This window comes from Psammomys obesus, unplaced genomic scaffold (assembly GCF_907164565.1).
Source record: "Psammomys obesus unplaced genomic scaffold, mPsaObe1.curated_primary_1811, whole genome shotgun sequence".
NCBI classification, from domain to species: Eukaryota; Metazoa; Chordata; class Mammalia; order Rodentia; family Muridae; genus Psammomys; species Psammomys obesus.
Window position 1 is genome coordinate 53,340,939 of NW_026585504.1, and position 27,417 is coordinate 53,368,355.

The following is a 27,417-nucleotide window of genomic DNA, read 5'->3' on the forward strand; positions in this document are numbered from 1 at the left end:
TTTTTTTTTTTTTTTTTTTTTTGGATGGGAGACTTTTGATGACAGCTTCTGTTTCCTTAGGGGATATAGGGCTACTTAATTGATTTACCTGGTCTTTATTCAGGTTTGGAATGTGGAATCGGCTATGTAGAAAATTAACTCAAAAAAATCACTAGACCTTTTATATACAAAACAGAAAAGGGCTGAGACAGAAATTAGGTAAACAACACCCTTCACAATACCCACAAATGACATAAAGTACCTTGGTGTGAACCTAACCAAGCAAGTAAAAGACTTGTATGAAAAAATTTTCCAGTCTCTGAAGAAAGAATTAGAAGAAGATATCAGAAGATGGAAAGATCTCCCAAACTCGTATCTTGGCAGGATTAATATAGTAAAAATGGCCATCTTATCAAAAGCAATCTACAGATTCAATGCAATTCCCATCATATTAACAACACAATTTTTTACAAACCTTGAAAGAAAAATTCTCACGTTAATACAGAACAACAAGAAACCCAGAATTGCTAAAACAATACTCTACAGTAAAAGATCTTCAGGAGGTATCTCCATCCCTGATCTCAAGCTGTACTGTAGAGCAACAATACTAAAAACTCCATGGTACTGGCATAGAATCAGACTGGTGGATCAGTGGAATCGAATAGAAGACCTTGACATAAATCCACACACTTATGGACACCTGATCTTTGACAAAGATGGCAAAACCATTCAATGGAAAAAAGACAGCATCTTCAGCAAATGGTGCTGGTCTAACTGGATGTCTACATGTAGAAAAATGCAAACAGATCCATACTTATCACCCTCCACAACACAAAAGTCCAAGTGGATCAATGACCTTAATACAAAAGCAGACACACTAAACCGCTTAGTAGAAAAAGTGGGGAAGAGCCTTGAACTCATTGGCACAGGAGACAACTTCCAGAACAGAAAACCAACAATCAATAAATGGGACCCCATGAAACTGAAAAGTTTCTGTAAAGCAAAGGACAGTGTCGTCAGAACAAAACGACTGCCTACAGATTGGGAAAGGATCATCACCAACCCTATATATGACAGAGGACTAATATCCAGTATATATAAAGAACTCAAGAAGTTAAACAGCAACAAATGAAGTAATCCCATTAAAAAATGGAGAACAGAGGTAAACAGAGAATTCCCAATAGAGGAATATTGAATGGCAGAGAAAAACTTAGAAATGTTCAACGACTTTAGTCATAAGGGAAATGCAAATCAAAATGATCCTAAGATTTCACCTTACACCCATCAGAATGGCTAAGATCAAAAACTCAAGTGACAACACTTGCTGTAGAGAATGTGGAGAAAGCTTGTACAAACATTCTGGAAAGCAATCTGGTGCTTCCTCAGACAACTAAGAATGGCGCTTACTCAAGATCCAGCCGTACCAGTCCTAGGCATATACCCAAAAGAGGCTCAAGTACACAATAAGGACATTTGCTCAACTATGTTTGTAGCAGCCTTATTTGTAATAGCCAGAAAATGGAAACAGCTCAAGTGCCTCAAGGTGGAGGAATGGATACAGAAATTGTGTCACATCTACACAATGGAATATTACTCAGCAATAAAAAACAAGGAAACCATGAAATTTGCAGGTAAATATTGGGATCTGGAAAAGATCATCCTGAATGACCTATCCCAGAAGCAGAAAGACAGACATGCTATATACTCACTCATATAGACATATAATATAGGATAAACCTACTAAAATCTGTACACCTAAAGAAGCTAAACAAGAGGGAGGAATCTTGCTAAAATGCTCAATTCCTATCCAGAAAGGCAAAGAGGATGAACATCAGAAGGAGAAAAGAGGGAACAAGTCAGGAGCCTGACACAGAGGACCTCTGAAAAGCTCTGCCCTGCAGCCTATCAATGCAGATGCTAAGACTTATGGCCAACCTTTGGGCAGAGTGCAGGGAATCTTAGGAAAGAAGTTGGAAACAGTTAGATCTGGAGAGGACAGGAACTCCACAAGGAGATCAAGAGAACCAAAAAATCTGAGCACAGAGGTCTTTCCTGAGACTGATACTCCAACCAAGGTCTATGCATGGAGATAACCTAAGACCCCTGCACAGATGTAGCCCATGACAAAAAAAAATGTTTTATTTAGAGAGATGGTTCACGAGGAAGCTTTTGCCGGGTTATTAGATTGTATATTTTTTCTAATAAATTATTATTACTCTGTCACCTTAAGTGAGTACATTACACAGTGTTTCATTAATGAAAGGGAAAACATACTTTTCATGAAAGTCTTGACAGATTCTCTAAACTTTTTTTCTCCAAATGTACACTGAAGTAGTTAAAAAGAGTGACTCTTTCTAATGAAGATAGGTATATGGGGGAAAGGGCAGCTAATTTATTAAAGAAGGGTAGGGTTGGAAGCAAGTGGAAATGCTGTGTTTATGGAGGTGAGCCCGTAAAATGTTTCCCTACCTCCTATGACGATGGTAGGATGTGACTTCCTATGGCTACAACTGGTTAATTTCTAAGGTTTTACTTTATATTTAATTATATATTTGCATGTATGGCTGTGTATGGGTACGTGCATTTGAGTGCAATGTCAGCAGAGGCCAGAAGAGAGCATCTGACACTCAAGAATTGGATGGAAGAAGCTCTGAGGAGCCAAATATGGGTGCTGTGAACTAAACTTGGATTCTCTGCAAGAGATCCCTTTTTTCTTCTCTCCTGAGCTATCCCCATATCACATAACTGATTTGTATCACACCACTGATGTATATATAACAGTTATTTAATTAAAATAGTTGTTTTCCATTGAATGGTTTTGGCTTCTTTGTCAAAAATAAATTATTCATAGGTGTGTGGGTTTATTCCTGAGTCTTTTATTCAGTTTCATTGATTCTCCTTCTGTGTCTATGCCAGTACCATACAGTTTTTATTACTATTGCTCTGTAGTACAGCTTGAGATCGGGGATGGAGATATCTCCAGATAATCTCTTCTTGTGAAGGATTGTTTTAGAGATTATGGGCTTTTTGTTTCTCCATATGAAGCTGAGAATCTTTCTTTCAAGGTCTGTAAAGAATTGAGTTTATATTTTTTATATAATTTTATTTTTTCTTATCAGTTACATTTTATTAACTCTGTATCCCAGCCGTGTCCCGCTCCCTCATTCCCTCCCAACCCCACCCCTCCCTCCCTCATCTCCACCGTGCCCCTTTCCAAGTCCACTGATGAGGGGGACCTCCTCCCCATTCATCCAATCCTATTTTATCAGGTATCTTCAGGACTGGCTGCAAAGCTCTCCTCTGTGGCCTAACAGGACTGCTCCTCTCTTGGGGGGTGGGGAGGTCAAAGAGCCAGTCATTGAGTTCCTGTTAGAAATAGTCCTTGTTCCCCTCACAATGGGATACCAATTGGTTACTGAGCTACCACAGGCTATATCTGAGCAAAGGTTCTAGGTTATATCCATACATGGTCCTTGGTTGAATGACAGTCTCTGAGAAGACCCTGTGCCCAGATATATTTGGTCCTTGTGGAGCTCCTATCCTTTCCCCATCATACTAACTCCCCTTCTTTCATATGATTCCCTGTACTCTGCTGAAGGTTTGGTCATTAGTTTTGTATCTGCTTTGAAAACACTGCTAGTTAGAGTCTTCCAGATGTGCTCAGTAGACTCCTGTCATACGTTCAATGCACATCCCATCCATTTTTCTAAATGAGGATTGATCATCTTACCCCATGTTCGCTTTCTTGATAATCTTTTTTAGGTGTATAGATTTAATTGTTTGTCATATCTTATAGGTCTATATAAGTGAGTATATTATTTGATGGGAATTGCGTTGAATCTGTAGATTGTTTTGGTAGGAAGGCATTTCCAACCATTCAATGGAAAAAAGACAGTATCTTCAACAAATGGTGCTGGTCCAACTGGATGTCTACATGTAGAAAAATGAAAATCGATCCATATTCATCATCCTGCACAAAACTAAAGTCCAAGAGGATCAAAGACCCCAACATAAAACCAGATACTTTAAATTGGCTAGAAGAAAAAGTGGGGAAGAGTCTAGAACTCATTGACACAGGAGACAACTTCCTGAACAGAACACCAACAGCATAGGCTCTAAGAGCAACAATTAATAAATTGGACCTCATGAAACTGAAAACTTCTCTAAAGCAAAGGACACTGTCGTCAGAACAAAACGACAGCCTACAGACTGGGAAAGGATCTTCACTAACCCTATATCTGACAGAGGGCTGATATCCAGAATATATAAAGAAGCAAAGAAGTTAAAAAGCAATAGATCAAGTAATCCAATTAAAAAATGGGGTATGGAGCTAAATAGAGAATTCTCGACAGAGGAATATTGAATGGCAGAGAAACACTTAAAGAGATGCTCAATCTCATTAGCCATCAGGGAGATGCAAATCAAAACGACCCTGAGATTTTACCTTACACCCATCAGAATGGGTAAGATGAATAACTCAAGTGACAACACATGCTGGAGAAGTTGTGGAGAAAGGGGAACCCTCCTCCACTGCTGGTGGGAATGTAAACTGGTACAACCACTTTGGAAATCAATCTGGCACATCTCAGACAATTAGGAATAGTGCTTCCTCAAGATCCAGCCATACCACTCCTAGGCATATACCAAAAATTTTCTCAAGTGCACAGAAGGACATTTGCTCAACCATGTTTGTAGCAGCTTTATTTGTAATAGCCAGAATCTGGAAACAACCCAGATGTTCATCAATGAAGGAATGGATACAGAAATTGTGGTATGTTTACACAATGGAGTACTCCTCAGCAATCAAATACGAGGAAAGCCTTCTATTCATATTTGCTCTGCTAACGATTATTGTCATAGAACATGGTCCTCTGAGAATGGGCACCATCATTATTAGCTTTCATCATTTCAGGAGACCATCATAAGCCTTTCTCGTAAAAGATAATGTTTGAACTAAATAGATGGCTAAGAGTCCTTTATGTTCATGAAGAAGACTAGATTTCAGTTCCAAGCCTGCAATTTCAGCTCCAGGGTATCTGAAACCTTCTGTCCTCTGGTAAGACCCAGCATGGGTGCCATTTGCTCAGACATATACATATGCATATGCAGAATACTCATATGCATACAGGTATACTATTTACAATTCAGCACACAGTCTAGGCATCATGGGAGGTGCTACAGTATATAAGCTGGGGGAGGTCAACTGAACTAGTCTTCATTTATGCTGTGTGGAGACATTCCAGTGGGGCTCTTTTGGGATTCACCCATAGTCTTGCTGGTAACCCATTACCTGTCATTTAGACTGATAAACTCATGACTTACCAGGGTGAGTTTATCTTGGGACTTTGTGAGAAGGGGTGGATATTGATTATGTCTCCCCTCGGGAGGAATTTCTACAACAGTTACTTAAAATATTTTTCTTGCTTTTTTGTAATAAAGTGTTTGAATACCATATTTTAAACAAATGACTATAATATTCAGTTTTATTTCTAGATTTTCCAGTTCTATTGGTTTGATTTTCTAAGTATCGCATTTTATAATTTTCCAGTTTTTGTAGTACGGTTAACAACTCTTGAGACTGTAACCCTTCATTGCCTCTTTACTTTCACTGTTATTATAGCTACATTGCTCATTTTTATGTGAGCTTTAGAATAGTAGCTTATCTGGTTCAGCAGTAAATCTTCAGATTTTCATTGCATAACAATGGTTCATAAGTAACTTAGCAGCTGCTGCGACATTATGAGACCACACCATTCTATTATGACACCCTATTTCCAGTCTTGTCAAGTGCACTCTTAAGTTCATAAGCATTTTAGTTTTAAAATTTCTTCATCCAACTGTTATCTGCAAATGTATTGTTATATTTGTTCCTAAGCTTGCTTTCCCTTTCACATAATTGCTGTGATTTTTCCAGTATTAAGGTTTTTAATTTAATATATATTTTAATCATATGACTATGTGTGTACCTGTAAATGAGTTGGTGCACATGAATACAGTGAGGGCAAGGACAGAAGCGGGCATCCTGTTCTCTGGAGCTGGAGTTACTGGCAGTTGGGAGTAACCTGATGTGGATGTGCTGTTAACAACTGAGCTATCTCTCAGCACCCTGTTTTTGTTTGTTTTGTTTTGTTTTGTTTTCTCATTAGTTTTTTTCTCATTAGGTTTTCTCTTTAGGTTTCCATTTTACTCACTATAGATATATTTTGTTAAATTTATCTGTTTAAATACTTTTTTTAATTTAAACCTATTGTATTTTATTTAAGAGTCAATAGAAGCATCTTTATGCCTAGCATAGTTTTTCAGATGATTTCCTCTCTCGACACTCCATTTCATTCTAGTCAAACTTCATGTCCCCAGGTCCCTCATTTTTTGTCAAGTCTCTATTCAGTTAATGGACTTTTGAAGGTGAACTCATGGATATGTGCTTTTCTAGGAAGGGCCACTGGGTTATCTACATACATCTCTGTGAGTAAGTCATTGAACCTAAAATGTGACTAAAGATAAGTAGTAAATCCTATAAAAGATCAAATGATTAGATTTCTACACACAGAATTGGATTGTGACTGTGATTTGTCTCTTTGGTTGAAAGCTGGTTTTCTGATTTTGATTGCCAAGTTTGGTAGCAAGGCTACTTTTAAACCTATTCTTCTTTATATAGATTTGCTTTGAAATATGTGTGTTCTTTCTTGGTTTTATTGGTTAATTATTTTGTTTATAAGTCTTTTTAGGGCATTTTTATAATACTTAGTTTTGGTTGAGTGTCACCCAACTCTTCCCCTCACCCATCTCTTGCCCCCTCGCCCCACTTAAACCACCTCACCCCTTTACTATTATATCAGACTTATTTATTGTCTTTTATCTTTTTGTGTGCGCACATGCAGGTATGTGTGTGTGTGTCTGTGTGTGTGTCTGTGTGTGCTGATATGTGTTCAGGTACATGTATGTGTTGAAATCCAAGTACAATCTTGGATGTTGGACCTTACCTTCTGCATTACTGGCCTATGGGTTTCTGAGAATTTGCTAGATTTTGCCGCCCATCTCACCATACTAACTCTGGGATTACCTATGCTCACTGCTGGGACTGTCTTCCCATGGATTTCGGGGAGTTGAATGGCAGTTCTCATGCTGGACCAGAAAACATTTTTTCCACTGAACTGTATCCCCAGCCTCAAATTTACTTTTAAAATGTATAAAAACATGAACAATATACATATCAATAGCTTACATGTTTTTGATACAAATATTTATTGATCAGCATTTAGAAAATATTATAAAATTTATGTTTCCTAAAACTTCTATTATTCCTTTATGGTAAAAATATTCAAAGGACTCGCTTCCCTTCTTTTGAAATGTACAAACTTTTAATTATGTTTCGTTATGACACTGAATGACAGCACAACAGAACTTTCTATTTTTGTCTAACTATAAATTAGAACTCATTAATCAAACTCTTCTTATGCCTTCCTCCCACATCTTCCCTGTCTTTGGTAGCTATCATTCTTGATTTTACTTATGATATCACTATTTTCAGATTCTATAATTGAGACTGTGTTGTATTTATCTTTATAAGCCCAAGTCATTTCTCTTATCAGAATAAGCTCCAGAGTCTTCATGTCACCTTAGATTGCAGGGTTAAATTCATCTAAAAGCATTCCATCCTGAATGTGGAACAATAGTGTTTCTGTTTGTTTGTTTCCTTCTTTACCATAATGCTATTGCTGCAATAGACATGGAAGAATGGATGTCTCTTCAATATAGTGGCTTCATTTTTCTAAATTTTTGAATATTGGTTTGTTTTGTGTATGTGTGCACATATACATGTGTGTATACCACAGTGTATGTGTAGATTAGAAGGCAATTTTTAGGAGTCAATGTAACCCTTCTACTATGTGGATCACAAAGATTGAACTCAGGCTTGGTGTCAAATGCTTTTGCCTACTGAGCTGTCTCACCAGCCTGGTTTTATTTCTTTAATGTATGTTATTTGGACTTATTTCTTACACATAACAATATGTTTCATTATAACGTTTCTGTGTGTATGTAAAATAAATGGTTTTTGACCACATTTACTCCATGGTGTCTGTTTTGTCTATATGTGTGATATAAGTTGGACCTTAGATAAAGAAGAAAACCTCCCTTGTAAAACAGAGAAAGGTTGGTAGGGGAGTATCCTAGAGAGACCTCTTTGTTCATCTGTTTAACTCTAAGGTAACTTTCATGTTAACTGAAGCTAAGAGGCCATATATGTAACACGAACTAAATGCCAGCTAGACCTGAAATATATAAAGGGAATATGGCCAAGTTCCAGAGCCTTTACCAAAAATTTTGCATAAGTCTGAGCAAAGAAGGTAGAATAATAATAGAGAGTAAAGAGAAGCAGTGGGATTTGTCTTTTTTTTTTTTTTTTTTTTTTTTTGGAAAGACAGCAGAGTAATGAGCCACAGTAAAGAGACAGTCTTGAGATAACTGGATAAATTAAGTACTTTGTGTGCTGGGGGTGCATCTCAGATTCCTAGCACTGCATATGATATGTAGGGCAAAGACATTCTGCCTCCATCTTCCGAGTGCCGGGATTGCAGGCATGTACTAGCACTCTTGAATCATGCTAGACAAGCACTCTATCACATGGGCTTTTTTCCAGTCCCCTATGCAGCTCTTAATACAGCTCATGGTTTTGTCATTAGAGGCCTCACTCAGCATCAACCACAGCCTTTTTCAGTCTCTGTGATGTGTTTTAACACTCTAACACATGGTCATTTTAACAGTTATTTAACCAAGTTGTCAGTGAACAGGCACTAGCCCTTGGGTAAATTAAAACAGTCAGATTGGTTGTATGTGGACTCAGCTTTCCTCTATTAAGATTTATGACATAAGGAGGAGAAGAATGAGAAAACAGAATAATAGCTTCTTGTGTGTGGCAGATGTAGCATCTCTTTAAAGCAGAAACAGTGCTTAGTGAATGGAAATTGCCACTAAACCTTGGCAAATTGCCACTAATAGCTTTAAAAGAAAACTCAGTCTCTTGATTTGATCCCAGAGATTGAATCATATAATTCTGGAAGTGTGTATGGAAGAGAAATAAAAGTATGAATGGAGAAGTTGAAGCCTCAAATTAGGTATTTTGTGAGGCAACCCTTGTGCAAACACTATTATAACTTGTATGAGTTGCTGTGTTTTGTTTGATCTGTAAAAATATCCTGGATGGCATTTCATAGGAAAAGTGTGTTTTCGTTCATTTGTTTGTTTGTCTCAAATTATATGGCAAAGAGCCATCTGGCCAAAACTGACTGTAATTACATTCCTCATCCGACCCAAACATATATATTAGACTCTACCATAGAAGCTTGTGGTGATGACTCAGTATTTTAAGTTCTTGCTTTGTAAATACGACGACCTCAGTTTCATCCTCAGAACCTCTGAGGAAAACCCAAGTATGGCATGGCATGCCTGGCAAGGCAGAGACAGGATGATGCCTGGGCCAGATAAACAAATCAGTAAGTTTCAGGTAAGAGAGACTTGTCTCAAGACAAGATGTCTAGCATCCTGAGTAACAACTGAGATTGGCCTCTATCTACAGGCACATATCCAGAAACATGAATATACATAAACACACAAGAAAAAGCTACCACATATATGTAACCTAGAGTCGCTACCTCATAATGTAATATCCTTTCTTTCTGTTGGTCAAAACTAATCAATATATACTAGGAACGCCTACTTATTTAGCAAAACTGCCCAACATATTTTCTATTTTGCTTTTGGCCCCTTGGAAAAAATGTATGTGATTCATGGTGCCTATTAATATGTGATAGGTTATTATATTTTGTCTAATAGAGTGCTAATATTTTATGGTTATTTTTCTCTTTCCTTTCTGTGTGTGGTATATGTGTTGTGTATATTTGTGTGAGTTTGTGTGTGTGTGTGTGTGGGGGGGGTGTTTGCTTGCCCCTGTAAGCACCTGTGAAAGTCAGAGATTGACATTAGAATGTCTTTCCTCAGTCACACATATGCCATATGTTTTCAGATAGCCTTTCAGAGCCTGAATCTCACTGATTTGGCTAGGCTGGCTGTCCAGCAATCACAAGGACTACTGCCATCTCTATGCTTCCAGAACTGAGGTTACAGGTACAACTTGCTTGATTTTCAGTGGGTTCCATTGATTGAAATCAAGTATCCATGCTTAGAAAACAAGTATTTTCCACACTGAACCATCTTTGCAGAAAGTGTGGGGTTTATCTTGCCTTTCCTCAGAATGTTCTTATGCTCTTATTGTACATAAACACTCAATTACCTCTGAGTCAGTTTATGAATGAAACTAAGTGCCTGCCTATATAACAAGAGCCTGCTTAGTTTTCTGCCCCCCTTTTCTTTCTTTCCCCCACTACCCTGATTTCTTCATTCTTTGCTCTAAACAAATGCTTTGCATGATCATAGCCCCCTCCACATCAGCATCTTTTGCTGAGATTAGCCTTTTAGCACCTTGACTTTGGGTCCTTCCCTCTCTATTGAGTGGAGCTACCACTTAATGGTAAAATTAAGTAAAATTCAAATTGTGTTTATTCGTTTGCTAACACAGGGTAATCAATCTAAATGTACAGTTGCATTTTAATTACTAATATTAAGTAATTTTTTCTGTAAGAAGTAGTTAAAACATTCTGAACATGTTTATTGTAATGAGAAAACACTGGCTAATTACAGTGATATGGCATCACACACTGAGTGACTCTCTGGAACATGACCATGCAGATGTTTCTGCTCCTTAAGAACCTGAGAAAGCTTTTCTCTAGGCACTCCCAGGGCAACTCCTGGTAGCTCCTCTTGTACAAAGGACCCATTTCTGCTGGAGAGAATTTCAATGCAGCTTCCCTCTTCATGGTGTTCCCACTCAAGTCTTTACCTTACGACTGAAGGGGGTAGGGAGGTGTTATCAAAAACACTTGGAATGTTTTTCTGAAAACAATTTGGGTACAAGCTAGGTTTATTGATTGTAATTTGCAATATGAATATTTTATATATATATATATATATATATATATATATATATATATATATATATTTGCTTTTACATTTTCAAAAAAAGATTTTGGGCTAGTGTCAATAGAGTGTTGACTTATTTTAGGAAGACCTGAGTTTGATTCACAAAATCCATATATAAAAACACTAAGTGTGATGTCATATGCTTCTAGATCCAGCACTGAGAAAGATCCTGTCTGGTTTCTCTGAATCAACCAGTTCTGGTTTCAAATAGACCCCATCATAAAAACAAACAAACAAACAAACAAACAACAAAAAAAAAAACAACCAAGAGCAACTATAAATGGTGTTAGGGAGACACTTCAGTTATCCTAGGGCATTCACACTTGCACATGCATGCACACTCATGAACTTTCAAACCAAATCAATTAATCATAAGTTACTATAAATCCCAGACTAATTTTGAATTCATGATCCAGTTATAGGTACACAAAAACATGCCTAGCTTTCGAAGGAACTTTCTTAATGCTTATTAGTGTTTTTAACCTATGTTTAGATGGCCTGTTAGTTGTGAAGTATAATGATTATGTCCTCTAAGTTCTCCTTAGACCAATAATCTAATGTAACTAAGACTTGAAAATCATGCTTATCAAAAGTAAATATGAATAAAATAAGTAAAAATATCCTAAGAAATCCTTTTTCTACATGACAGCAACTGCTGTCAAAATCCAGCTCATGGTTGATGAAGTAATTAGAAAGCAACTGGACAAATGTTCTAGTAAATTAAAGAACTACAGTTCCACACTTGGGGTTTTGGAAGCAGAGAAATCTGATAAGATCTTCTTATTAGTGTGTTCTAGTTAGATGCAGGAAAAAAAGGCTGTTGTAATGATATTCAACAGTATTACACACAGCTCAATAAAACTCTGGTGTCAGGTGTGGGTGATGCCTCTGTCTGTAAAGTTCTTGCCTTGCAAGCTTCACATCCTGAGTTCGCTTCTCAGAACTTACATTTAAAAAATTTTTGGATGGTCTGAGCAGGTTGTATTTATGCAGTCAGGAATTAATACTATATACACGTGAACCACCACCACCAACAACAAATAAAAAAAGATTATGAGTTTGAATGAAAGTAAGGTGGGTGTGCATGAGAAATTTGGGAGGAAGGACAATGAAAAGAGAAAATGACATAATTATATCATAATTTTCAAGAAAAAAATAAACATCTTAAAGACTGTAGTAGCTACTCTCCTCCTCTTCCTCCTCCTTCCACATTAATAAGATATTATGACCAACATCTTAAAAGAATGCCAAGTGCACACATTCATGTGTACCCCAGTGCATACCAGTCACCTCAGCAAGGTGGAGGTAGAGACAGGAAGATCACTGAGGCTCACTTGGCAGTCAGAAAAATCAAATTGGTGAGTTACAAGTCAGTGAGAGAACTTTTTTGGAAAAAAGAATGATAAAGAAAAGGAAGGAAAGAAGGGAGGAAGGAAGGAAGAAAGAAAGGAAAGAAGAAATGGAAGAAAGGAGAGTGATCTGTAACTGAAGAATGTCTCCTAAGGGTGTTTATTGTGTTTATTGGCCTTCAAATGTGCCATTTCACACACACACACACACACACACACACACACACACACACAAACACACATGAGGAGAAATAGATGGGGAGAGAGAGAGCTCAAAACTCTGATGTCTTGATATCAATGTAGCATGTGCTGAAAAACAGGACAGTGAAGATCTTCTTGGCAAGCCTCAGCTGCTTTCAATGCTATACTAAGGTCTCCCTGAATATAAGCTTTTCCAATCTGTATTGCATTTTTTTTTTCATTCTACACTGGGATTTTAAATGAGATTTCCTTTAGTAAGCGTACTACTAAGTGCTATATTTTAGTTGTTTTAGATCTTGCTTTTTTCATTTAATACAAAGAGTATGTGAACCATGTTTTCCTATGTGATAAAAAAGAAAAAAAAATAGAATAGAAAATTATGGGCACCTTCCTCCAGCTCTGGGCCTGCTAGACTCCAATTGCAGAAGTGCACTGTGGACTTGTCCACTGGTATCTCCTTCCTCCAGTGTGATCTATGGTCCTTCTTCAGTGCAAGCTCCATTTGCCAAGCCACTACTCCAGCCTCATCCTTAGTAACCAGCAACCACTTGGGAAGAGCAGCAATGCCCACCTGGAAACAGTGGCTTGCCCCAGGCTCCATCTTCTGGGGGAGCTCCATTTCTGGGTCTCATTTCCACAAGCAAACAGTGAGGAACAACAGCCATCAGGGAGCAACAAGACCATCAGGCAACAGCAGAAACCAGCACCCTTCAGAGACCAACAACCTCTAGTGTGCCCCATTTTCTGGCCCACCAATCTACCTGTAACTCCCGAGACGAGCAGCTGTTAAAGACTACCAGTTCACCTTCAGAGGTCTGTTACCACCGAAAGAAAATCCAGAGGACTGATACCTTCTGGGACTACCAGCTATACATACAATCCTAGAAACCAACTACTATCAGACACCACCAGGTTTGATAACACCAGGAACAAACAAATAGCTAGAGGTCAATGTAAGAATACAAGCAACAAAGTGCAGGGCCATATAGCACCAGAACCAAACAATCCTACTTCAGCAAGACCTGCATGCAGTAATGCACCTGAAGTGCAAGAAAACAGTCTTAACGCTGATGTTCTGAAAATGATAGAGGCCTTGAAAGAAGAAAATAAATCCCTCAAAGAAATCCAGGAAAATAGAATCAAACTGGTAGAGGAATTGAATAAATCCCTTTTTAAAATACAGGAAAATACAGTGAAATGGGAAAAGGAAATTAATAAAACTGATCAGGATCTGAAAACGGAAATAGAAGCAATAAAGAAAACACAATCTGAGGCAATCCTGGGGATGAAAGAGAACAGAAACCACAAACACAAGCATAAGTAATAAAATACAAGAGACGGAAGAGAGAATGTCAAGTGTAGAAGGTACGATTGAAAAAATAGATGCATCAGTCAAAGAAAATATGGAATCTAATGAGTTTCCAACCAAAAAAAAAAAAAATCCAAGAATTGTAGGACACTATAACAAGACCAAATCTAAGAATAATAAGAATAGAAGAAAGAGAACACACCTACTTGAAGCCCCAGAAAATATTTTCAATAAAGTCCTGGAAGAAAACTTCCCCACCCTAAAGAAAGAACATATAAACATACAAGAGGCTTACAGAACACCAAATATATTGGACCAAAAAGGAAAATTCTTCTGCCACATAAAAAACAAAATATTAAAAGTAAAGAACAAAGAGAGAATATTAAAAGCTTCAAGGGTAACAGACCAAGTCACATATAAAATAAACCCTATCAGAATTGCACCTGACTTCTCAACAGAGACAGTAAAGGCAAGAAAGGCCTGGGAAGTTGTCTTACAAACACCAAGAGACCACAGATAACAGAGCTACTACTATTCCCAGAAAAACCTTTAATCACTGTAGATGAAGAAAACAAGAAATCCTAAGAAAAAAACTAACATAAACAATATCTTTCCACAAATCCAGTCCTACAGAAGATACTAGAAGGAACACTCCAACCCAGGGAAATCAACTATGTCCAGGAAAACATAAGAAATGAATAATCCCAAACCATCAAAACCAAAAGGGAAGAACACACACATACACTCTATAACCACCTATGTCAAAATAACAGGAAGCAATAATCATTTGTCATTGATATCACTTAACATCAATGGACACAATCCCCCAATAAAAAGACACAGGCTAACAGAATGAATGTGAAAAAAGGACCCATTATTCTTCTGCATACAAGAAACATACCTCAGGAATAATTATAGACATTATCGCAGAATAAAAGTCTTGAAAAAGATTTTCCAATCAAATGGACCCAAGAAGCAAGCTGAAGTTGCCATTCTAGTATCTAATAAAATAGACTTTCAAACAAAATTCATGACGAGAGATGGAGAAGAAGACTTCATACTCATCAGGTAAATGATCCACCAAGATGACTTCTCAATTCTGAACATATATGCCCCAAATGCAAGGGCACCCACATTTGTAAAAGAAATACTACTAAAATTTAAACCTCACATCAAACCACATGTATTAATCATGGGAGATTTTATTTATTTTATTTTATTACAATTTATTCACTTTTTATCCCAGCTGTAGCTGGTTCCCTCATCTCTTTCCAATCCCAACCTCCCTCTTTCTTCTCCTTCCATGCCCCTCCCCAGTCCACTGATAAGAGAGGTCCTCCTCCCCTTCCATCTGATCCTACCCAGTTAGGTCTCATCAAGACTGGCTGCATTATCTTCCTCTGTGGCCTGGGAAGGTTGCATCTCTAAGGGGGAGGTGATCAAAGAGTCAGCCACTGAGTTCTTGTCAAAGATAGTCATTGCTTCCCTTACTAGAGAACCCACTTGAACACTGAACTGTCATGGGCTACATCTGAGCAGGGGGTCAAGATTATCCTGTGCATGGTCCGTGGTTGGAGTATCAGTCTCTGCAAAGACCCCTGGACCCAGAATTTTTGGTTCTGTTGGTCTCCTTGTGGCCACCAAAGGCCGTATGAGATGTTCTTGGTCTGGGCCACCACCTGAGGTTATTCTGATGTACATGCGCTATGATTCCCCTGGGAGCCATATTGATGTGAATGGTCTGAGCTGCCACCTAGGAACATGTTTATGTTGATTGTCTGTTCTGTCACCAAGGCCCGTGTCTGAGCACATGGACCTATTGCTGCTGTGGTCTGTATTGATGTTTGTGATCGATTTTTACCACCAGAGAGAGTTTAGATAACATGGTTTGTGCTATAGCCTGAAGCCTTTTTGGTATCTCTGGGTGGTGCTGCCACTGGAGGCCATACTGATGTGTGTGTCCTTAGTTGCCACTTGAGACTATGTTGATGTCCTTCGTCTGTATTACCACTGAGGTCTATGATGTTGTCTGTGATGGCCTATGCAGTAGCAGAGTCATGCTGATATCTATGATCTGTACTGACAGTGAAGACCATCCTGAGGTCTATGGCATGTGATGACACTGGAGACCATTTGAATGTCCATGGTCTGCATGGTGTAAGTCTATGATCCATGCTCCTGCTGACTGTAAAGGGCAAGGAAGCCACTTTTGCCATTATGTGCATGACTGCAGGTTCACAGTTGAGAAAGGGGTATGTGGCAAGCTTTTGTGACAAGCCTACCTGCCTCCCCTGCCCCAAAGTAGCAGCCTAGATAGACAGCCATAGAAGAGAACTCTTAAAAATTATAATGAGGATACTGAAGTGTAGCTCTCTACAATTGATAGGTTCTGGCAGGGCTGTCAGTGGGGAAGGACTCAGTTTTCTTCAAAGGGGTGGCCAACAGGAATTTGACCATGATTCCATGAGTATATAGGCAACACAAATTGGGCTAAAAACCTAGAACCCTGCATCCCTATGTATTTCCCCTTTAAACAATGGAAATAACTTACTCTTCCTAGAAACATTTTGATAATGCCTAGTTCCTATTCAAACATATCCTGGAACACAATCCAGGAAATACAGGCAATGGGATGATCTGACCTAGATTGATTTGGGGTGAATATAGAGCAAGTCAAATTGTATGATCAAAATATCTTTTGGAGAGAATCATCTATTTACTGTCTTATGAGTATAACTTGGCTTTCAAATGATTAAAATCAGACGCATTATGAAAAAGTAGATATAAGGTTAACAGATACCATAATTTGAGCCTGTAAAACAAAATACAAAAACATTCAAAGTACTCCCCTAGTAATTAAACTTCTCTCTCTTGACCCTGTAAACAAAAAAGGAAAACACAGACAATATTTGGAATCCATAAGTTTCCTCATTCATGCGATGTCCTTTGGTCTTGACAGTGACTCATTTCTAATCTGTGCTGTCTTTTATTTGGAATACATTTTCTCTGGAATACATTTTCTCTGATACTTTATGTAGTTTGGGTTTTTGTTTCAGTCTTGAATTAGGGGCCAGGAACCTGTAAACACCAGGCCCATATCCCAACCATTGGCTCTCCGTGAGAGCTGTGGTTCTCACAATGTTGGAATTCTGAGTAATTCCTCAATCAAAACACTAAGTCCCTGATAGTTGATTAATACCTAAGCATCAGTGGATACAATCAACAAAAGCTGCCCTGGTCTCTAACCCTCTGATTATATAATATAGATAATCTGTGAGTATAGCTGAGGTTCTATAACTCCTGAATCATAGAGCTTGGTGAAGAAAAAATCCTGTTCAACAAGTACTGGTTTTAGAGCACGGAAAAGCAAGCAAGGTGATAAATGCATGTCTCCTGAAGAGTAGCTAATAACTCTCCTGCTAAATTCCACTGGCTAAAACAAGTCAGATACCACTAAGCCATCTCTCTAGGCTTGTATTCTGGGCACTGAAGAAATATCAAGGAATGAAATCTCTTACATTGTGGATTTTTGATACTAAGTCTTAAATTTACATAGCTGCTGACATAAGTCCTTGTAAATTTTAACTTTAAATATAAAAACAAACTGTGACAAGGGACAGAGAAGAATAATTGCCACACAGACAGAGATATCTAATATTTAGTATTAGCAATCTTCTACAAACTACCAGGTTTCTAAAAGGTTGTAATTGCTTCCTTGTCAGAAATTGATTATGAACATCAGTTTCTCACTTACTCATTTCTTATTTATCTATCACCAAACAGATTCTTGTGTGGTACATGCAACTAAAATATGTATGATAGCAAAAAAAAATACTGTCATAAGGGAATGTCTCTATCTTTTATTCCAGCCTGAACACATCCTCTCTCTCTCTCTCTCTCTCTCTCTCTCTCTCTCTGTGTGTGTGTGTGTGTGTGTGTGTGTGTGTGCACGCATGTGCATTTGGAAAGTGGAAGTGGAATCAATCTATACATGAAAAAACTTTCATATATCATGAAGATAATGTATAGTTATGCTTTAGATTTCCAAAGAACCAAGGCACACTGCGATCTCATGGTGCTTGTCCAGGGACCACAAACTTCATAAGTTGAGGTCTAGTTTCCTCATTTCTCTATCTGACCCATATGGCTGTACTTTGAAGAGAACAGGAGGGGATATAGTACATGGACACACTGTGAGGGCAGAGTGGTAAGTATACTGTTGTGGAACTAAAGCCTTCTGTAGAAAAACTGCTCTAAAAGGGGACAGTGATGCTCTCAGAGTCACAGGCTGCTGTATAATGCTGTCCTCCAAATTTAATAGCCTTTGCAATTTTCATCAAAATGACTGTTATTATTAACGAAAGCCCCTTGACATTGTTCCTGTTGACATTGCCTCAGACCAGGGATAGGGAAGATCATTAGATTCATCTAAGATACTATGCAGATCCTCTTGTACTTCCTTTCAAGGAGTGTATAGCTCTATTTCATCTGCACGTGGTCTGAACTCAGCTGCTCTGCAAAAGCACCATGCTCTCTTAAACACTGAGCCATCTCTCCAGTCTTGTATTCTGTGTCCTCAAGAGATAACAAGGAATGACTTCTGTTACATTGTGGATGTTTGATGTTAAGTCTTAAATTTACATAGCTGCTGATGTAAGCCCTTGCAAATTATAACTTTAAAATATAAAAACAAAACACCATCAATTGTTGTGGTATTGATTCACACTATAATTGTAATGCATACTCCATAAATTTCCTATTCATTTTCTTACTATATTATTTCTCAAGCAATTACATTTTTACTGCAAATTTGGAGGATTTATGTTATGATTATTAGTACAAGTGAGGTGCTAAGTATTTAAATGAGGATGTTATCAAGTGAAGCTAATTTTTCTTGTCCTGTTGCAACCAGGTTACTTTTAATATGTAATACATATTAAAACATATTTCAATTATACTGGGAAATTTAAATCAAGCAAGCTTTCACACATAATATTAACTCCCAATATGGTTGACATTTACCAGATGGTAAGTAACATTCTGTGTGCTTATTACTTAAGTACTTTTGATTTTGTCAATACAAGATAAATTAGCCAAGATCAGCCAAACTATGTTTAGGTATTTGGATTAATCAGGTGCTCTGTCTCTTCTGCAATATTGATAGGAATGTTTAGCAACTGTACCAAGTAGGCTGAGTGGCAAAATGAATACAGATTTTTATATAAATTGCAAATAAGTACATAATTAATCTAGTTGGTTTAATCAGAAATACAGAATACCATTAACATTTCAAATAATTTCATTCTGATTTCAGCGTTCATTGGCGATGTAAAATAGCAGTGTTATACATCATGTTGTAAAATATCAAGAACTTAAAAATTATGTTTGTGTGCATGTATGTGTATTTGTGTCTGTGTGTCCATTCATATCAAGGCACTTGTGTGGAGATTAGAGGACAACTTTCTGGAACTGGTTCTATCCTTTCACAATGTAGGGGATAGGGGTTGAACTCAGGCCATCAGGCTGGATAGTGTGTGCCTTTTCCTGGCCCAGGCTTTTATTTGGAGACTTATTTAAAATGCTAAACATCAGATATCATTTTTTTTTTTTTTTAGTAAGGGACTGAGCATTCTAGTTAAAAATAACAATTCTCCCATTACAAGAATTGCTGAGAAGGGATTAATGGCATCACCTTACTTTTTGTGCACTTTATTTATTTGCTTTTAGATGGAAGCTTTAACGTGCTATATAGGCCTAGAACTCACTATGTAGCAGAGGAAAAGCCTAAATTTCTGATGTTCCTGCTTCTACCCCCTTTAAGTGCTAGTACTACGAGCACTACCATGTACTACCATGTTGCTTTATGTGTCACTGGAAGCGGAGCCCAGGGCTTTCAGCATGCTTGAAAACTGCTCTGTTAACTGAGCTACATTCTCAGCCCAACTTAATACCTTTTGATAGACCTTTCCAAATTTTCACTTCCTCCCAGGTTCTGGTTCTATTATCTATTATCTATATTGTACTGTAATCTTCTGTGATGTTATTTTTTATGTTCTGCATGTGAGTGAGTTCACACAATTAGCTCAAATATTTTCAAAGAGTAGTTAGCTGAATTTCTGGATGGCATTTGCCGTGAAGGTCAAGTGTATTTGGAATTAGGAATCTCACTAATCAGCATCAGCAGCTACAGACAAGGACTTCTTTTTTTATTATTATTATTTTTTTTATTAATTACACTTTATTCATTTTGTATCCCCCCATAAGCCCCTCCCTCCTCCCCTGCCGATCCCACCCTCCCTCCCCTTTCTGCATGCATGCCACTCCCCAAGTCCACTGATAGGGGAGGTTCTCCTCTTCTTTCTGATCTTAGTCTATCAGTTCTCATCAAAAGTGGCTGCATTGTCCTCTACTGTGGCCTGGTAAGGCTACTCCCCCCTCAGGGGGAAGTGATCAACGAACAGGCCAATCAGATTATGTCAGAGGCAGTCCCTCTTCCCATTACTATGTAACCCACTTGGACACTGAACTGCTATGGGCTACACCTGTGCAGGGGTTCCAGGTCATCTCCACGAATAGTCCTTGGTTGGAGTATGAGTCTCTGGGAAGTTCCCTGTGTTCAAATTATCTTGTTCTGTTGCTCTGCTTGTGGAGTTCCCGTTCCCTCCAGCTCTTACTATTTCCCACTTCTTAGATAAAATTCCATTCACTCTGCCCATCAGTTGGCCATCAGGCTCAGCATCTGCTTTGACAGTCTATACTGCAGAAGCTTTCAGAGGCCCTCTGTGGCAGGTTTCAAGGTTCAGACAAGGACTTCTGCAAAACCACACCAAGCCCCAGCACCCAGTATTTGTGCTCCATTTGTGCTCCATTTCTCTAATGAGTTTCCTTTCTCATTTCTTTCTGTAAACATATTAGTTCACATATGTACATGCATATAAAGTATTCTTTGATCATACTGTTCTCTCCTCTCCCCTTTTTCCTCCCACTGAACTGAGCTTCTCTTTGCCATTGCCGCAAGGCCTCCTCCAAATGTCATGCCTTTTTTTGCTTACTTATGGCAAATTTCATTTCGTGAGTGTTTCTCATAAGCTTGAGGAGAGGGTCATTTCCCTAAGCAAAACCAACTTGCCTATAGCTACACAACTGAAGACACCCCCTGTCTCAGCAATCATTTTTAATTACTTGTTGTTCTGTGGGGAGTAGTGGGACTCATTCGCAAGTCCCTCCTTCTTTGAGGTTATGCTGATGGCTCCAGTCTTCCAGTCTGATATGGGTCTTCTGCACATAAGGACAGTTTTGAGTTTGTAGTTATCCCTTGTCCTGCTGTAAAAAAGCTTTGTAAATATGCATGTTTTGTATAAATATTCAACTGTAATTTACTCCACTGTCCTCAATTATTACTTAATTTGGCCATGGTTATTATTTAGCTAATTTAGATTTAATTGTACTTTTTCTTATATGTATGTTGGAAGGGTTACCTTTAATTAGTTTTTTTTTTTTTTGCGTTCAAATTATTTAAAGAGTACATTTTCTTTTGTAATAAAAACCACATCTGTTTTTTGTTTGTTTGTTTGTTTTGTTATTTTTAGCCAGCATTTACTTAAGGATTTGAGTAGCTAACTTAATTAAAAAACAGTTTTTTCTAATCCAGTTAAACTGTACAGTTAAACTCTATAGCTTCTATAGAGATATAGAAGCTATTCTCTTCCCAGACCTGTGGGAAAAACCTGAGAGCTTAGAAAAGACCAGTTTTTAATCTCTGCATATTTCTGACCACTTATGGAACAGTATAAGTGATGGATCCCTGATATAATCATAGACCAAGATTTGCTATTATATAAAAAGTTTTGTTCTTAGCAATCAGAAAATACTGTGAAAAAATGCCTGCTTCAGCCTTGGAATTACTCTGATGGAGAGAAACTTCAAGATACTCAGAGAAAGGCTGGAAACATGGCTCAGAGGTTAAGAGCATTTACTGTTCTTCCAAAGGTCCCAAGTTCAATTCCCAGCAACCACATGGTGGCTCATAACCATCTATAGTAAGATCTGTTGTGCAGGCAGAATATTGTATAAATGATAAATAAATCTTAAAAAAAAATTGAACACAGGGGCCTTCCCAGAGACTCATACTCCAACCAAGTACCAGGCATGGAGATAACCTAGAACTTCTGCACAGATGTAGTCCATGGCAGTTTAGTGTCCAAGTGGGTTACATAGTAATGGGAACAGAGACTGCCTCTGACATAATCTGATTGGCCTGCTCTTTAATCACCTCCCGCTGAGTGGGTGCAGCGTTACCAGGCCACAGAAGATGGCAGTGCAGCCACTTATGATGAGAACTGATAGTCTAAGATCAGAAGGAAGGAGAGGAGAACCTCCCCTATCAGTGGACTTGGGGAGGGGCATGCGTGAAGAAAGGGAAAGGATGGTGGGACAGGGAGGGGAGAAGGGAGGGACTATGGGGGGATACAAAGTGAATAAAGTGTAATTAATAAAATAAAATTCAATTTAAAACATACTCAGAGAAGTACAAAGAAATTGTTTGGCTGTTAAGAGCACTTTCTCTTCTTACACAGGAAATGAGTTTGGTTCCCAGTGCAAATTCCAGGGAACTGAACACCCTCTTCTGGCCTCCAGGAGCACCAGACATGAATGAGGTAGCACTATACACATAAAATAAAAATAAATATTTGTGAATTAAAAAAGAAACACAAATGTGTCATTCCTGTTGGAAGTCTTATGAGAATAATGAAAACTACTTCAGAGAATCAGAGCATCAGAGAATAAACGTTCTTAGATTTTAAGTTATGCGCCATTGTTTTTTGGATGGATGGGGAGGCGTATCTGGGCTGTATTGAATTTCAATGACAACTTCCAGGGGTCACTTCTCTCTGGTCTTAGGGAACAAACCCAGTCATGAGGCATTGTAGCAGGTTCCTGGACCTGGTGAACCAGCATTCTGGCACCAGAACTTAATTTCTAAATGAGATTTGGCAAAAGGTCAGTAAAGCTTTGTGAGGAGAAAATAGTCAATGTGGACAGTATAGTAACTGCCAATCTCTTTGCTGGGCAGAGTTCAAGAAGAAACAGATAAATGAAAAAAGAGAAGTGAACAGAGCCAAAGCACAGAAGACCTCACTGGTTACAGGGAGGTGGAATGTTGAGTTTGCCTGTTACGGACTTGCAACATTGTTAAGGTGATCAGTATACGCCCCAAAATGATGCTAATGCTATTTCTCACAGAAATAGAAGGAAGCAGTCTTAAAGTCCTTATAAAATACTCAAAGTTCAGAGTCTGGTGACATCAGCCAGTGATAGCAAATCCCATGAAATCTGTGAATTTCTTAACCTTATCCAGCTTTCTGGCATCCCATTCAAGCAAACATGATCAGAAGAAGGACAACATTGTAAAAAAATTCCTAAGAGTTATTTATTTAAGTTGTTTCTGCAAATGAAATATTATCATTTCTTTACATGCATCTGATATTTCCCATCCTCAGCAACATAATATCAAATCATATGTGTGGCTGAAAGACAATAGCTAACAACTAAGTGCACTTGCTGCTTTTCCAGAGAACCAGATTCTGGTTTCCCGCATCTATACCAGATGGCTTAAAATCTCCAGTAATTCCAGCTCCTGGAGATGTAATGACCTCTTCTGTTCTCCATGGGTAGCTACATGTATGTGTGATAACACATGAACATAGATTAAAATAAAACAAATCTTGCTGGTGAGGTGCTTATACTTCACAGTGATACCAGATAGAATGGTGGCTCAAACTATACTACAAACACAGTTTTCAAGTAACTAACCTTTTTGTAATTGTCAGGACAGAACAGAGAGTTTTCATGCAGCCATTTCTGCATCTTAGCTGCTGAGGGTTGGACTGTGGTGATATTTTAAGGAAAGAGGCAGAAAGGTGTGCAACTGTGATGACATTACAATCTAGAGTCATTAGTAATTAACTCTGTAAGAAGCTAATGGTGCTGGATCAACGTTTTCACCAAATCGATGAGAGCTGCAAGAGCAACTTTTCATATTCTTCAAGAAATGCAGTAGGGCCTTTTCCTTGTTAATGAATATGATATAATATTGGCAGATACTCAATTCAATTAAACAAGTTTGTATGGTACCTTTATGACATATCCAGCAGATGTTATAGTTCTCCATAACATCACTCATGTATCTTTTCCAACTAAACTGGCTTCAACTTTATCTACTTTATCCAATAGCAATTGAATCTTTTGGTAAAAATGACCAATTCTGTCTATCAAAATTCATAGCAAATTTCCACACCTAGGTTTGTTAAAAAAAAAAAATTGACACCAGCCTTTATTTGTTCTGAAGTAGAAGCAAGAGGTTATAAATTTCATACCTTTAACTTTCCCCTCTCTATCTCTGTTATTGTCTATATCTATATCCATATCTATGTTTTCCCAGCAGAACCTTTGCAACTATGGGTATACCTATAGTGGAGTGGTGTGCCAATGTCCAAGCATATGACACTTCCTACCTGAATTAACTGTGACATCTATTGCAATTGAGATCCTGTACTAAATCAATCAAAAGTCACCTGGGAGCCGGGGTGATGCCCCATTTGGTAACATGTGCTTTTTTGTTTTTATTTATTTTTTAAATGAGAGGAGTTGTATTTTCCCCAGAGCCAGTGTAAAAAAAAAAAAAAAAACCCAGTCATGATGAGGCATACCAATAATCCTACCAACGGTGAGACAGGAGACAGAAATAGTGCCTGGATACTGATGTGCCATGTAGCCTCGTCTATACGCTGATGAAGTTCTAAGCCATTAAGAAATTCTATCATAGAAAAAATAATGAAAGATGCGTGAGGACTGACATCCTGATCTCTACCACTTACTGTACTGTACACACACACACACACACACACACACACACACACACACACACAGCACCTCTCCTTTTCATTTTCACCCTTGTGGCAAGCCCGGCAGTGCATTAGTCTATAGAGAATTACTTCAAGGATAAACTTTTATCTTAACTTCCTACATGTAGAAAGTGAAGTGATTTTTAAAAATGAAAGCCAGTTCATTTTACTCCTTTGCTTTCATCCCTGAAGTTGCATTCTATGTTGTGTGTATGTGGGGGGGGGGGAGAGTAAACTAGCTCCTTTGCTGTCTAGTGTACCATATTCCTTGCCACTGGCCTCACCTTGTCTTTTTTTCCTTCTGTTTCTCATCCATTCATTGTATCTTGGTGGTTTCCCAGCCGCTCATACAATCCCTTCCCAGCAGGCAACATTTATATTTCTTTTCCTCTGACTGAACTACTTTTTCTTCTATTGTCCACAGAGAATGCTTTTTATTTTCTTCCATGTTTATTGCAATAATGATTTCTCATTGAGATGGCTCTGCTCATCAGTCTCGCAGGTGCAGGGGTTCATCCCATCAATTTCAGGACAGTCAACTTAGAAAGATCTAGACACTTTACCTTTAGTTGTTAATTCATCAACCAGTTTGTATCTTATTTTTCTAGATAATAGCAACACTAACACCTTAGGCTGCACAGAACAGTATGACATACTCATGGTTCTGTTGTCCAGGCAGCATGCTGTTCCTTTCCTGCCCGTTGTGAACTAGAATTCTGAAAAAGAATCTATGGCTGCAAAGACTGACTGTATATAACGGCACTGAGGTGGGGAGGTATGAATGTTGCAGGTCCAGACACTAATTACTCTAGTTTCAGCTATCTTAAAACCCTTGGATACCCTTGCCCACCTCTATGTCATAACCATCATCTTGTGATTAATAGACAGAAACCATTAGAAATTTGTTAACTTAGTATACCACCAGCTTCCACCAACTCAGAAACTAAGAATCTAATCTCTTATCATCTTGGGCCTTTAGAACACCACCCTACATCTTGCCATAAGTATCTCTCTAATCTACCAATTAATGTGTTTTAAACTTACCTTGATTTGATATTATTTGTTCTGTAAAACAATAGAACTTTATATAACAGTTTTCATGTTGGAACATGGTATTTGCGGAAAGCTAAATCCATGTTCTTGGGCTATGGTCACTTAAACTTGCTCCAGAATAAACTGTCACATCCCTTTATAGTGATAGTTTTTTTTTTGGTTTTTTTTTTTTTTTTTTTTTTTTTTTGTTCGTTTGTTCTGTTTTATTTATTTATTTAATTTTTGCTTTGACAGCATCAAGTGTGGTCTCCAAATTCACATGATGAGAGAACTGGCTCCTTCAAATTGTAATCTGACTTTATACATCTGCTGTCTCTCTCTCTCTCTCTCTCTCTCTCTCTCTCTCACACACACACACACACACACACACACACAGAGAGAGAGAGAGAGAGAGAGAGAGAGAGAGAGAGAAAATAAAATATAAAAACCAACCATGGAATGAGAAGCCTTTCCTTACCTGTAAGTCATGCACATCATATAGCATACTGAGTATACTCAGGGAAGTTTCCAGAAAATAATTTGATGCTTTTTCTTAAGTGAGCTTCTTATAATAAGTAGAGGCTGTTAAATAATTAACAGGAATGTACAGATGTGGGAGAGTCACGTAGGTGTTTTGTAAATACCCATAAAGGATAACGTGCTTCCTGGACAAGGTATGGTTTTCTTACTCTTTTCCAGGTCTTTCGTTCAGGTAGCTGCCAAGATTTTACCTGTTCTGTAGCTTTACTCCCAAACTCTAATAAAATGGTCATTGACTCAGTCTTTAAATTTTTTTTTTTATTACCAAGATTAAGAACAAAGGAAAGGAATCCTCAGATTCCCTGGTAATACTATCAAGGACTTTGCTAATAGGCTTTGTTTTACATAACTCAGTGTAACACGGGCTTCACTTGGTGAGGAGAGCAACACAGGGCTGAGAGAGCCTGAACCATCTGCAATGGTCACACTGTGAGTACAGAATGAAACTGGACTTGTTGTTCCTATCTGCCTCAGCCCAGAGCCAGAGTTCCAAACACAATGCTGCTCCAGTGAAAGAAAGGAACAGAGTGAAATGTGCTAGGCAGCTGACATGTGGTTTATGTGTCTTCATCACTTCAGTGATGCCATTTGTTAAAATCAGACTGCCAACTTTCCAAAGAGCTACATTTTCTGTTTGTGAGACAATCATTTGAAATATGAACTGATTTTTCAGTCCTTTAAGTGCAGCCATTTTGTAGAGCAAAATACTAAATGAGACAAGGTAGAAAGGAAAGGAGATTAAGGATCATGAGGAGAGAGAGGAGACCAAAACCCCAGAGTGTTACTGAAACCCCTCTCCAGTTGAGAACTTTAGCAGTTGAAATCTTGTGAGGTGTCTCATTCAAATTTCTTAACACCTTTTTGGACACTGACTTTTTTTAAGACAATGACTTAAAAAAAAATCATAGTCCTATTTGTATCTAATGACAACTGGGGTACCTCTCTTTGAAAAGCCTATACCTATGCATGCACTCAGGAGGCTTCCTTTCCAAATACCTGCTTCTCATAAACCTTCTACTTTAAATATATATATAAATTTATTTTGCTAAATCCTTATCTCAGATTT